The following is a 14,742-nucleotide window of genomic DNA, read 5'->3' as shown; positions in this document are numbered from 1 at the left end:
AACATTCGCTTTCTGAGAGTGGAAAACACAGACTTTAATTCTCATAATGGTTGGGGACATTTCGCACTGTCTCATTGGATGAAAAAAAACATACTTACTTGAATTGTTCTAAGGGGTGTGAACACTCCACTTTGTCTCATTGGGTGAAAAAGAGCATACTTCGTTAACTTGTTTTAGTGGGTAGGGATAACCCATCCTCCCTCATAAAATTAAAAAAGCAGTCTTACTTGAATTGCCTCAGTGGGTGAGGAGACTCCACCCTCTCTTGTAGAATGAGAAAAACAAACTTACTTGAGCTGTGCCAGTTCGTGGGGGAACTCCACTATCTCTAGCAGCAACTTTCACAATATGAATAGCATTATCTTCAACATTGTAACTTTCTCTGTCCAGTTCTTTTCGTATAGAAAATATGGCCTGAAATTAAAGTGATTATATCTTTTTATGAAAGATTAAAACTAGCAATAGTTGGGACACAGAAAAGTGCTCAAAAATCACACTTTCCTCGACAGAGAAATATGTGCAGTTTTACAATGAAAAATTCCTTTAGAGAACAATAGATCATTGTCCAGTGATGTTAGGAGATTTTGTCTAAAAAAAAAAGAACCTACTTCAAGTTTGTACATTGTCAGTTCTGTATATTTCCAAAACCTTCAGATAAATGTGGTGTTCCAATTTAGCTTTATAAGAAATTAAAATATACTTAATTATTTTAGTTAACAGCCCAATTATTGCTACTATGCTATGGCCAATCCTACTCACCAATAAGCTTTCCAGATTTTAGTAAAGTTTCTTAATTAATAAACTGATGAAGTTGATATAGTCAGTTGTTTAGTCTCCTTATAAGTAAAGTGTCTACTGATTTAAAGATTGAGGATGGTTTAATAAGATCATCTCATCTGAAACATTTTATTAAAATTGTAAAGTTCTAACTTGTCATTCCTAAAATATATTAAAATTTTCATAATTTCCTAACCATTACTTTGCCAATTTGTTCTACATCATACATGCTTACTTGGGGTAAACCAACGTTCATTATTGACGACTAAATATGAAAGTGTTAAAATCAACATAAAAATACTGTTAGAAGTTCAATGTGGTTTTGGCTAATGCCGTCTAGGCAAAATTTGTTAGATCTTCTTACAGCCTAACTGTTAAAGGACTACTGGTTACAAAGTGATAGGTACTTCAAGGTGAATTTGTTAGCAAAATAACCATTAATATGGCTTATTATTAAATTGAATTTAAAAAAAACTAAATTTATTTTAAAATTTGATTTTTTAATTTATGGACTTTATTTCTAAAACAACTTATCCAGCTTTCTCATGACCATGATTTTCTAATGTTTCAGTTGAGTAGATGGAATAAAATAAAACATCTTAAGCTGAAATTAGCACTATGAAATATGAATCTGAATGACTTTAAAATTGCTGGAGAAACAGATAATATTAGGCTTAGTTAATAACAAGAACACAATGTCAATTATAATCATATATTTCATGCAAAGTTCTTATATGTTTTCAAGTTGTATTTGTAAATATATATATATGTTTAATCTTATATAAACCACATTTATGTTATCATGAGTTGAGAAATAATTTAATACAAACAATAAATGGTACTCACTCCTTCTTCATCCACTCCTAATCTGAAATGTTTATCACTGTTTCCTTCTTCAATCAGAACTTCAAGCTCTCCATTCTTTCCCTCATCATTGTCTTTAACTGGGAGACGAATTCCAGCTCCCAAACTTGCTCGACCTTTTTATAAAACAAATAGAATGTTAAATATTGTTTGACACATTATCTAGAGACGAATTGTATCTCCCAAACTTGCTAAAACTATTCATAAGACAAATAGAACGTTAAATATTGTCTAACACGTTAAGTAGAGATGTATCCTTTCTCCCAAACTTGACTGACCTATTTATAAGACAAATAGAATGCTAAATATTGTCTAACATATTAACTTGAGATGATTCCCTTCTCCTAAACTTGAATGCCTTATTTATAAGATAAATAGAAAGCTAAATATTGTCTGATACGTTAACTAGAGACGAATTATAGCTCCCAAACTTGCTTGTGCTATTCATAAGACAAATATAACATTAAATATTGCCTAACATGTTAATTGGAGATGAATGTTTTCCCCAAAATGTTATTACAGCCAAAAAATTGATTTGCTTACCTTCTGTGGCATTGAGAACAAATGTGTTGTTTAAGAATGTTGGGGTCCAGTCATTTTCATCGAGAATGATAATGTGGACGTTGGCAAGTCCCTAACAAAATATACAGCAGAAATTACAAAACTGAGACCATAATAAAATCAGTTTAGTTACTTCCATGAACTTAGAATTACTCTTTAACTACACATTGTATAAGTAAGTAAGTGTATCCTTAACTAGGTGTCAAATTATATCTGCATTCTCAAGTTTTTCATTTTCTCTAATATTTAAAGCTAAGCCTTGAGAACATATTGATTATGTGGTATCAGATGTTTCTGCTGTTGAAAATAAAACTCAAGTCCATATGGAATGAAATGTTCTAATACAAACATTAATATATTAGTTTAGTCCATAGAACTGCTTTTCAAAATCCATTTTACATTAGATAAAATGGTGAATCTTACAGTGTTATTTGCTGTGTCAACTGCCAGGATTCGCAACATAAAAACAGGAGTTGTTTCTCTGTCTGGAGATTTTGCAACAGATAAAACACCAGTTTCCAGATCAATCTGGAACTCTCCTCCATTATTACCTAAATTAAAAAAAAAAAAAAGAATGTAGGAATAACAGAGTACTGATGTTTGAGAAAAGTAGCAAGATCAGTATAAACTACTATCGACAAAATAATTATAAAATGTTTTCTGCTAGTTTTTAACAACTCATCCATCCATCTTATGTTTGGGATTTTTTTTATTCCAATCAGTTCTTTCCCAATCTGTCCAACTTGAAGTTACGTTTATGCATGACAATAAAGTAAAGCATAGAGAAGTTCTCCAAAACAATACTGACATAAATATTTTATAAATGGATTTAAGGCTAAATTAGAATGTATGGGATGTGGCTATCCAATCTTGATAAACTATTGAGCTTTTGGACTGGTTATTTTGCAGATGAATGCACTTCTGTATTAACACTTAAGGTTTTCAGACCCAGCCTGTTTTCATGGTGTGCAGGACTAACACACCATAGTAAAGTTGTCAGACTCTGATAAACAGTTCTTTGTGTGAACTCCACAAACTAAAGCAATCTCCAACTAGTGGGTATTTCTTTTGTTTCTTCCTCCAACTCTTTGCTAGATATCTTTCATTGGTGGAATGTTATCACTTTTGGTTAGTAACTAAAAACTTTTGTAGTTATTTTTTTCTGGAAAACATCTGTATTATTACACAACTTATGATATATAACTAAGGACCTTTAACCACACTGAAAGCTTTAACTATGATCTGGTCATCAGGAACAATCCTGAAAACCTTAGAGATTTAAACTACTGTCAAGACATTAGGACCTCTGGTTACCCTGGAGACTTAAACTACTGTATAATAATCAGGGCCCATAGCCACCTTGGAGGCTTAAAATATTGTCTAATAATGAGGGCTCCTGACCACTCCAGAGGCTTCAAGTACAATCTGGTGATGAGGGTCTCTTCATTGGATTTTGATTAAACATCAAGTTAAATGACAAGGCAATAAAGAAGCTAATCTTTCATTGTCCAAAGAACCTTAAAGTGGTGCCTTTGTGTGTCATCATTGTTCAATAAGATGGCTTGTTGCATACTATATTCTCTACATGAAACCCCAAAACCTTAATATTATGTGATTAGATTCTGTTATGTGACAGTTGGCCCATTCAGTTAAAAAGAAAAGGTGATGTAGGCTTCTATAACACAAGAGTTGAGGAACCACAAGCACAAGAAAGCTATTAAAAAATGACATGTAAACAAAATCTGATATGATATAAAGTCAATAAATACTTGCCTTCTACAATAATGTAGCGAAGTTTCCCTTCATCCAGTTCATCTTTGTCTGTTGCAATCAGCTTTGTTACCACATGACCAGAAGGTGTGTTCTAGTGAAGATGATAATAGAAGATTCAGCTCTTGCTCTAGCAACATTTAATTGTCATCCTATGCACTTGATAACACTATGTCACAAAATTTTTACTTTTTCTTGTTCCTGGGCAGAAAGTGTTATTTCCCAATTCTTTATGCCTAAAGTAAATGGAAAAGACCTATTTTTCTCTTCAAACTTTGCTTTTGTGACCTGGGTAATGAAATTTTCAAATTTACTCATTTTCCAGAACATTCCAGGTTAAATTCAGTGCTGAGTAGCTGACAGAGAATTTTCTAGAACTTTCCACAGCAATATATAAACAGGGGCTCACCACTTACCACTTCAGTTTAGTTCTAGCTGCCAAAATGAACACATAGACCCATCCAAGAAGGCTTCACCAAGTTTCCCTGTTAACTTTTCCTTTGGGACAGCAGGGACACCGCAGAGCACTACAACAGGGAGCATTGGCCACAATGAACCGAGTTCTCTGCGGGGAGGCTCAATGTCAAGTGTGAGCCACTAGTGGACCTCCAGGTGTTGTTTCCATCACTGCACATAAAATTGGGTCTTATGAAACAATTTGTCATAGCTCTTAATAAGGAGCCTGCAGCACTCAAGTACCTTCAAGACTTCTTCCCTGCACTTTCTGAGGCAAAGGTCAAAGCTGGTGTCTTTGTTGGACCACAAATAGAGAAGATCTTGGAGTGCACAGAATTCCTCAAGAAGCTCAGTAGGAAGGGAAAAAAAAAGCTTGGGGCAACTTTGTCACAGTGGTTCGGGGCTTCTTGGGCAATCACAAGGTCGAAAATTATGTGAAACTGGTTGAGGCTCTGGTAAAGAATTATGGTAAAATGGGCTGCAGGATGTCCCTGAAAGCCCGTATCCTTGACACTCATCTTGATAAATTCAAGGAGAACATGGGAGCATACTCAGAGGAGCAAGGCAAGAGCTTCCACCAAGAAATACTCGACTTTGAACACCTCTACCAAGGAGCGTATAACGAAAACATGATGGGAGACTATATTCTATATTTGGAGGCTGATACATGAAAGTGATTTACATTACAGTAATACAAGTAAATCTTGATTCATATGTTGTTCTATTCAGATCTTATGTAAATGAAAATGTGCAAATTTGCCCATTTTACAGAGAAAATAGGTTAATTTTTAAATTTCATTATCCCGGTCACAAAAGCAAAATTTGAAGGGAATAATGGCCATTTTCTCTACTTTATCTCTCTACATTTTGGTAGACTGAATCTCTGTCTGTTTTATTTCAGGTACAATATACTTGTAACTCCTTAACTTAACACTTTTTACCCACTGAAGTTTAATTACATTAAATGTTTACTTCCTTAAGTAACACAACACTTTTTACCCACTGAAGTTTAATTATGTTAAATATTTACTTCCTTAAGTTACACAACACTTTCTTACCCACTGAAATTTAATTACATTAAATATTTACTTCCTTAAGTTACACAACACTTTCTTACCCACTAAAGTTTAATTGCATTAAATATTTACTTCCTTAAGTTACACAACACTTTCTTACCCATTGAAGTTTTATTAAATTAAATATTTACTTCCTAAAGTTACACAACACCTTTTACCCACTGAAATTTAATTATGTTAAATATTTACCTTCTTAAGTTGTTTTACACTTTTTACCCACTGAAGTTTAATTACATTAAATACTTACCTTCTTAAATTACTTTTCACTTTTTACCCACTGAAGTTTAATTACATTAAATATTTACCTCCTTAAGTTCTACTAGATTGTTCTTTTTCTCAAATATAGGATTGTTGTCATTTTCATCTTCTACTAGAACCTTGAGAGTAGAAGAGCTTGCACAGCGTTGATTACTAGCAGTCACCTGTTAAATCACACTTTGTATTATGAACACACATACATATGCGTATTATAAATATATATATATATATATGTATAAAACACTCAACAATATTCTTTTAAGTGCATGTTTTAAAAAACTTAAATACACTAAATTAAAGCAAGACAAAACAAACAAATAAATAAAATTTCAGGCTTATAACATAAGCCCTCATTAAAAAGTAATTTATTTGGACTATCACCCCTTTTTCAAAAAATTTTTAATGCACAAGCTTTTAGTTTAGTTTCCTAAGCCTTATATTGGTGTAAGATGTTTAGTAAGCAACAGGATTTAATGGAACAATTTGAATCACAAGTCGCCTAGCAACAATGAAAAGCAACAATATGTCCTATTTTTTTTTAATAATAAGACTGAAGCCTAAGCAGCTAAATTAAAATCATAATACATGGTCAAGAAACATAGCAAACAATATAATTATTGTGGTTTGCTAATGTAATGCTATAAAGATAAAATCAACAGTGAAAAAACAAACAATAAACAAACAAAAACGTAGGTTACTTTTATAAAGCATTTGTGTCAATGGTTGTCCTCCAAAAACCATACCTACTGGTCTTCTTTCATCAAAAAAATCAAAATGTACAATGACTCTAATGCTGTTAAAAAAGTAACCTAAATTTTAAAAAAAAGTTTGTGTTAATCTTGCTAAATCACTAACTGAACAGAATTTACTGTTCAATTACTGATACCTGAAGAAGGGAATTTTTTGAAATGTTGTATTCATAATAGTACATATATTAACATGTATACATCTGTAGTTATGTTGTAGTTTGAACTACAACACACTTCTTTGTAGAACAGACACAGACTAAGCACCTGACTAAAAATACAGATATTTCTCTTACTGTTAATGTATACACTCCCTGCAGGATAGAGGGCATTGTGTCTCTGTCCAGTGGTTTCTTTACCCGAAGTGAAACACTGGAGGCAATCTTGTAGTCGATGTAGAAACGTCCTTGTGAATTATCTTCTGTTATAAGGTATGAGAGCTACAGGGTTAACAGATAATATTATATCCAGGATACAAGAATTAGGAGATAGCATATCAAACTGTAGGATGGGAGGGTTAACAAATAATATTTATAGAAATCACAAGATAGAAAGGTTAACAGATATTATTTATATTAAACCATTTAAAACCTTTCTTTCTCTCATCTTTTCTAAGTCATTTTGCATATGACAATTATTATCTATTTTTACATTATCACAATTACTGTTTACCTTACGTTATCAGTTATTGTTCATTTTATGTTATCACAGTTATTGTTCATCTTACATTATCACAGTTATTGTTCACTTTATGTTATCACAGTTATTGTTCATCTTACATTATCACAGTTATTGTTCACTTTATGTTATCACAGTTATTGTTCATCTTACATTATCACAGTTATTGTTCACTTTATGTTATCACAGTTATTGTTCATCTTACATTATCACAGTTATTGTTCAAATTAAGTTATCACAGTTATTGTTCACCTAATGTTATCACAGTTATTGTTCACCTTATGTTATCACAGTTATTGTTCATCTTACATTATCACAGTTATTATTCAAATTAAGTTATCATAGTTATTGCTCACCTTATGTTATCACAGTTATTGTTCATCTTACATTATCACAGTTATTGTTCATTTTAAGTGATTATAGTTATTTGTTTTATGTCACTACAGTTAAATTCTTTGAAACACTGTAGGACACAAACATACCAGATAAAAAAGCATGTCATGAAACTCAATTATCAAATATTAAAACACTTCTAAACATGAGGTTTCAGCCTTGCGATATTGTTACAAATATAACTGTTTGTTGACTCCATTAGCCTCTTCCACTGAATATTAACAGCTCTTTCCTGATACTGGATTACATCTCCATAAACATAATTACTTGTGAAGTCCATATGCTCTAGCACACATACAAAAATAACTATTTTGAATCCATAAGCCTCTCCCTCTCTGAAGTATAACTCTTTCTTAAGGCTATAAGTCACTTCCCACAAACAAAGAGTTTTTTTGAGTTTGTAAGTCTTCCACCAGTGTGACTATTTGTTTAGTCTGCAAAATTCCTCACACTAACAATTATACTGTTATTCAGTCCTCTGGCTATGATAACTCTTAGAAATAAGTTGATATTTTACAATGAAAGATCTTATAATCAGGTTTGTATTGTTTCTTTAACAATAACGAATTATTGTTAATATTCTTTAGGGTGGGGACATTACAGAGTGAGAAATTTGAAGTTTATGGAATCTTGATATGGCTTAGAATTATGTTTACTGGATTTTTTAAAACCATTATGAAAAGTAACAATAGGAACTCAACCATTTAGTTACTCTTGATTAGAAATACCACATTTTGCCACTTTGTGCTTTCTTCGTTTTCCAGTACTTAGCTGTTGAATTAATGAAACTCTCTTACTTTTCTGAACTTTTCTGCCTCTTCCACTTGTAGGTTAGGAAGAATTGCGGAGTCGGGTGCAGTGTTTTCCTTAACGGTAGCATAGTACTCGGAGAAAGGAAACTTTGGACACCTAGTGTTCCTACCTGATAAACGCACGATAACCTGCAAAAATAATTTTACTAACTTAGAAATCTGCCTGTTTGGGACAAATAAATGTATACAACTTGGATAACGTACACTGGTTTTGATTATTTTTGGAATAGTTGTTGTTTTGTTGAACTTTTGGTTTTAAGCAAATGATAGATAACAACATTTAAAGCAGATGGTTTAATTTAAGTTGAATATTTACTTGGTAGTCAGGTTAGTAACATTAAAGTAGGATAACATAGTTAGTGGTGCATATGTGTATGGAAGGATAACAGGAAAATGTAATAGGTGGGAGGGTGTGACAATACTAGGTGGAAGTACGTACAAGTAACAATAATAAGTATGAAATAGATTTGAGTAGAAACACTCATATAATATTGATCTACATACCCCAGCTTCTACGTAATGACTAGAATTAGTTTCACTGATAGCTGTGACTATAAAGTGATGGAGGTCTTCTTCCTGGGGATCTAATCTAGTTGCAGCAGTGATGAGTCCCTAGAAAAACATCAAAACTAAAATAACATTTCTGTTCATCTAGAGACATGATTAACAAGTTGAGTTCAGTAATAAAAGTCAATTAAATGAGCATCTTGCTAAGTAAGTTACAACTTTCCAAGTTTTGTTTGTAATATATCCAAGTCATTTCTTGTTGAAGGCAAAATTAAAAGCGATAATTTATTGTTGCATGCACTTCTAATAAATATAAAACAAACTATTCTTACCGTTTTGGGATCAATAGAGAAACGTTTCATGTGTTCATTATGAACTTGTTGAATACCATAATTAAATGGGGTTCCATTGGGTGTTGTTGCTCGCACGTGAAGAACTGTATCTCCTGGTTGCAAGAGATCATCCAATGTCACATCATATTGGACAGAGGTAAATACTGGCGTTGGTTCGTCAATACTGTCCTTATATATCTCAATGTTTATTTGAATGAAGCTTGAAGAAAGAATAAAGAAAATTAGTTAGAATCAAATATTTCTTTAATCACGTGTACAGCATAATAAATTCTCCTGTCTTTCCTTATCATCGTTTCTACTTATAAATAGTTATTTGCATTAGTCTACCTTTACAGTAGTCAGAGAGTGGCAGGTTTTAAAGATTATAATGCTGCAATTCAGATTTCGATCCCAGGAATGAGCCCAGCTTTGTGCTTAAAGCAACTTTTCACAAAACTTATGATAATTTTGTGGTTAATGTAAAGAAATGAATCATTTAGAACTTCAAAAATCACATTAAAATCCATCTGCTAGTTCACAACAATTATATTTTGTTTCTCAAACATTTTCATGTGGTGAATGTGGTAGTTTTTGTTTCATTAATTATTTTATTTGAATGGATAACTGAGAGTGTTATGGTAATGCGCACCACACAACACATACTTCTTACCTGGAGAGTGAGTGTTATGTTAATGTAAATCACACCACATGTGCTTCTTAACTGGAGAGTGAAGGTTATATTAATGTAGCTCACTCCACATGTACTTCTTACCTGGAGAGTGAGTGTTATATTAAGGTAGATCACACCATACATTGCTTCTTACCTAGAAAGTGACTCCTCTCCACTGTCAGAAGCTTTGATGTTTAGAGAATGAAGCCCTAGAGACAGGGCTTGGGAAGCAAAAATCTGTCCAGTTTTAGGGTGGATAGAAAAAACTGGGTTTGGAGGAAATATTTCATACTTGATTACGTTATTTCCATTAAAAGGACTATCTTTGTCTATGGCTTCCACCTGATATACCACTTCTCTTTGGGATGTGGACAGAGGAACACGGAGGAACTTCGGTGTTGAGAGAAAAACTGGAGGGTTGTCATTAATGTCGTTCACAGTAATCTGAAATGGATAATGCAGAATACTATAGTTTTTGGAGTATGTGGGTAACCATGAATATTGTTTATGTATCTTAAGATTCTGTAAAATATGAAAGGTCAAATTGTGTCAAATTCGATGGTATGCTTTAATCATTGTGTTAATTTATTTTTATTTCTTAAATTTGTTGATAAAACTTCTCAAATTGAGATTATCGTAGATTATTCTTTATTAAAGTTTATGACAACATTATAATTATCACCTTTAATATTTTGTTCTGCAGTACAGACAAAAAAGCAATGTTCTTAATGTACAACAGTGGTTGTAGTTCACATTCTTATCTGGATACCTCCTTATTTGGACAGTAATGGTGGTAAAACAAGTCCTAACCAGAGCACAGACAGCTAATTGTGTACCTTTGTGCTTAATTCCAAGCAATCACTGAAATGTTACCTGAGAAATGTTGGCCATAAACTAAGTCCTTACTCTTATATTGATGGTTATGAAATAAGTCTTCACCCAGATAGTGGCATTTACAAACTATATCATAACCTAGACTATGGTTATAAACAAAGTACTTGCTTGAATAGTAATGGATTAAAGTCCTTACATGGAAAACAACTATTAAAAAACAAGTCTTTGAAGGAATAACAATGGTTACAAACCAAGTCCCTGCCTGAGAAGTGATTGTCACAAAGCAAATCTTTATCTATAAATTGATGGTGAGAAAACAAGCACCTACCTGGACTACAGTGGTTACAAATTGTGGTTCTGGTGCCTTGTCTCGAGCTTCAACAACTAGCTCTAAATATTTCACTTGTTCGTGGTCTAAGGGAGAAATGAGAGAAATCTTTCCAGTCTTTTGGTCTATCTGAAATGGTTCTGGCCTTGTTGCACGAATGATTCGATATCCAATTTCTCCTGCTTCTCCCGAGTCTACATCAGAAGCATGTACAGTTAGCAATGGAAAGTTACTTAAGTTTTCATCTATCGCAACAGTGTAAGCAAACTGCTCAAAGTCCGGTGGGTGGTTTCGTATGTTTGAAACACGGACAGTCAGAGTCGTTTTACTAATACTAGAGGTTATTCCATGATCTTGTGCAAACACCTCCATTTCAAATGACGTATTTCTTTGGATATGATCGGGAAGGCTGGATGCTAATCTAACCAGGCCAGTTTGAGGGTCAATCTCGAACAAACCATATGTGTTTTTGATCCAGTAGGTCACTTCACCATTGTTTGCAGCATCTGGATCTCGGGCATGGAGCTGAACAATGGACCTTCCTGCCTTTGATTCTTGAGGTATGCTGATTACATAACGACCTCGTTCAAACTGAGGTGGATTGTCATTTTCATCTTCCACTTCTAAGGTTACTGCAACTGCCGATTCGAATTTCCCATCTGTAGCTACCACGTTAAATTCATACTTATCTTTTTGCTCTCGGTCCAGTATGAGTTTTGTACATAGCTCACCAGACACCTCATTTACTGTGAATGGAACATCTTTAGTTCCTAGAGTGTATGTTACATTATCAACAGAATCACCGCTGTCTGCTTTTACCTTTAAAAAAAGAGAGAAAAGAAAAAAGAATGAGATAGATCAAGTGATTATTATCTAGATATTATAATTGAAACAGGACACCCGTGACTAATTACTTTATATTATAGATAATGAAAAAAATTGAGTTATGTGAATATAAAGAGAGAGGTTAAGTACTTCTAAATATGAGACACATACATTGTTCATTACTAATTCCAACTGGTGTTTATTAATAGATCAAATCAAAAGTGATAATCAATCTTTTTAAAAATTTCATTATGACCTAACTACAAATAACAGAGTTTCAGTTTAACCTTTCAAAACACAAAGGTAAGATATTATTATCAGCTACCTGGTTCGGGACATAACCAAGGGTTTAGGGCTCATAAGCCAAGGTGGAAAATGCACTTCACCATTTCAGACTATGGTGTGGTATAAAAATAACAGTCAAATTCCACTGTTCAGTCATACAAAAGTAGCCACAGGAGTTGGCTATGAGTGCTGTGGATATATGGATGGTCTTTGAGTGGCTCTACATAAACATTTGAAAATACCCAAACTATCTCTGTAATCTAGATTACATTGAAACTAGTGGTACCCACATAATTAAATTTTACAAAACTTAATACACTTGAATATTTAATGCTGTGATTGATTTATACCATCCCAAGAAAAACATAATTTTGGAAGTAGTGATAACATCTGTTCTGTTTGTAATAGTTTTCATTGACCAAAAATGACAAGTTATGTGTTTGACCTGGGAGATTACTTTTCTTGTTAACTATCATGTCCACTCTACCATATATTACACCACTTTAGGTCACTGCCATCACAATTTGTTTCCCTTGTTTGTCACCAGGGGAGAACATTGATTGAGCAACTATTGATGATGTAATTTCTCAGCTTTCTCTTTACTCATTAGTTTTGGAGACTTTAATGGATACAGATGACTTTGAAGCTACACTGATACAAATAGGAGTATCTGTGGTAACTTTCATGTAAGGCCACAACATTTCCCTCTTTGAAATTATTGTTATAACACATTTTCTTGCCACAAATCAGGCGTTTTCTAGATATTCACCATCCTTTACTTGGAAGATGGACTGCAATCAACATGAAAGTGGTAGTTTTCTCATTGCCGTGACATAGAGTGACTGTAGTGACTTAGTGGAAAGGATGACTGAAGGTGATGACATATTGTCTAAGAAGTGTTACATGCCACCCAAAGACTGTGATCATTTTCCTATACTAACCTCATTCAAAGTGGATCAGTAACTGCCTAGAGGCATGTTGCGCTCGTAAAAGGGCCTATGATAATATTTACTAACCTTATAGACCTTTGTGAAGCTTTAGTTTAGGCCCAGTAGATCAGACATCAAAGCCATAGAAAACAGAGAGAGATAGAGGCTTTGATCTGATACACTTTCTGTATTTTTTCCACCATTGGTTTAGAGTTCTTAAGAAGATTTGGGAGGTGAAGGAAAGTACAATTTTCTTCTACTTTCAACCTTGCAACCCAATGCTAAAGAGCAACCTGGTTTATAAGGAGCTGCCAACATCTTGGGAAAATTATTTTCCTGTCATTCCAGGTCTTCTACTAATGACTCTGCATTCTTGGCCATCAAGATAATGCCAAAGAAATATCTCTTTCTTTTTCAGACTGATTGTCTTTTAGATTGTAACAGTTCATTTACTGTGGTGGAATTAAACTTGTACTACATTCTTTAGTTTGTAACTTTGGTGATAAGCATACAGATTTATTAATACTTATAGATAGTACTTTATACATTCAATAGTCTGTAAGTTTGGGTGATTTTTAAAAATAAATTCTGAGGTTAATTTAAAGCTTTACTGAATTATAGAAACTTGTAATGTAATGAAAACTCTGATTAGGACTGGGAATGTTAGTTACTTATATTAGAATGGATTAACTTATTATAACAGTTGCATCTAGGTGACTCACTTTCAAGCTTCAGAGTCTATGGTGCTAATATGTGGCATAGCATAGATAGCCTAGTGTGTTTTCATACATTCCAATCTATCTTTTAGCCAATGGCTAAATCACATGTTAATAGAAAACAAATTGTTCAAACTTGGTATATTTTTCTTACCTTTAAAAAGCAGTGTCCAGCAGGTTTGTTCTCAGGTATACCAACAGAGAAAGCTGGTTTTGTGAAGATAGGTGGGTGGTCATTAGTATCGTGTACATCAATGGTCACAGTAGTTAAGCCATATTGTGGACTGTTGTGAGCTATGGAATAAATCAAGATTTATTTTAATATTTCTTTCAGTGATTGTTTAGCTCTTTTCACAGATTATCATAATTTTGAAAAACAGTCTATAAAATAAGTTTTCTGGCAGTACCACAAGGTTCCTGTTTAAGTTCTTTTTCTTAATCTAACTTTAAACTTATCTAAAATTTGTAATTCCTTTAATCCTTCATATTTTAAATTCATTTATTGGAATGTCTGTTTATTTCAGCTTTTTACTATTTTAAACTTTACAGACAAGGTGAACGTTATGCTTCTCTCCTTGGTGTATTAAATACTTTATCAGTGCTACTCAGTACTTAACAATGAAGAGAGGTGTACTTAGCACTTAGCATAGAACCTAACTATGGCCAGAAATCATCAATCTGCACATGATAGTTTGGATGTCTATATTAAATTCTGTTAGACAATAATTATAAAAAAATAAACAAGAATGAATAATTATAGCAAGAAAACATAATTTGTAAATCCTAAAGACATTACAGGTATGCATAGTTAGTCATGGACATTTTAAATTAATGACTGGTGGGTTATAATGTAACTGATAAGAAATGCATATACAGCAAGCATCATATATATATCTTAACATTCGAAAGCAAGAAAACTAGATGT

General features: G+C 33.1%; 1 pseudogene across 1 annotated transcript in view; it reads right to left on the bottom strand.

Annotated features, from left to right (window-relative positions):
* LOC143238134 (protocadherin Fat 4-like) overlaps positions 1-14,742 on the bottom strand; it is a 144,943-nt pseudogene that overhangs the window by 30,861 nt on the left and 99,340 nt on the right. The window contains exons 29-41 of the transcript XR_013020423.1: positions 13,972-14,111; positions 11,063-11,881; positions 10,055-10,344; positions 9,231-9,450; positions 8,896-9,003; positions 8,377-8,520; positions 6,805-6,948; positions 5,810-5,926; positions 3,976-4,066; positions 2,626-2,753; positions 2,185-2,275; positions 1,624-1,757; positions 292-414 (exon numbers count right to left, since the gene is read on the bottom strand). The product of XR_013020423.1 is annotated as a protocadherin Fat 4-like (transcript). The remainder of the gene's footprint in view (positions 1-291; positions 415-1,623; positions 1,758-2,184; positions 2,276-2,625; positions 2,754-3,975; positions 4,067-5,809; positions 5,927-6,804; positions 6,949-8,376; positions 8,521-8,895; positions 9,004-9,230; positions 9,451-10,054; positions 10,345-11,062; positions 11,882-13,971; positions 14,112-14,742) is intronic.

This window comes from Tachypleus tridentatus, chromosome 13 (assembly GCF_004210375.1).
Source record: "Tachypleus tridentatus isolate NWPU-2018 chromosome 13, ASM421037v1, whole genome shotgun sequence".
Taxonomy (NCBI): domain Eukaryota; kingdom Metazoa; phylum Arthropoda; class Merostomata; order Xiphosura; family Limulidae; genus Tachypleus; species Tachypleus tridentatus.
Note: the sequence above shows the minus strand (reverse complement) of the source record. Positions and strands in the feature narration are given on the sequence as shown.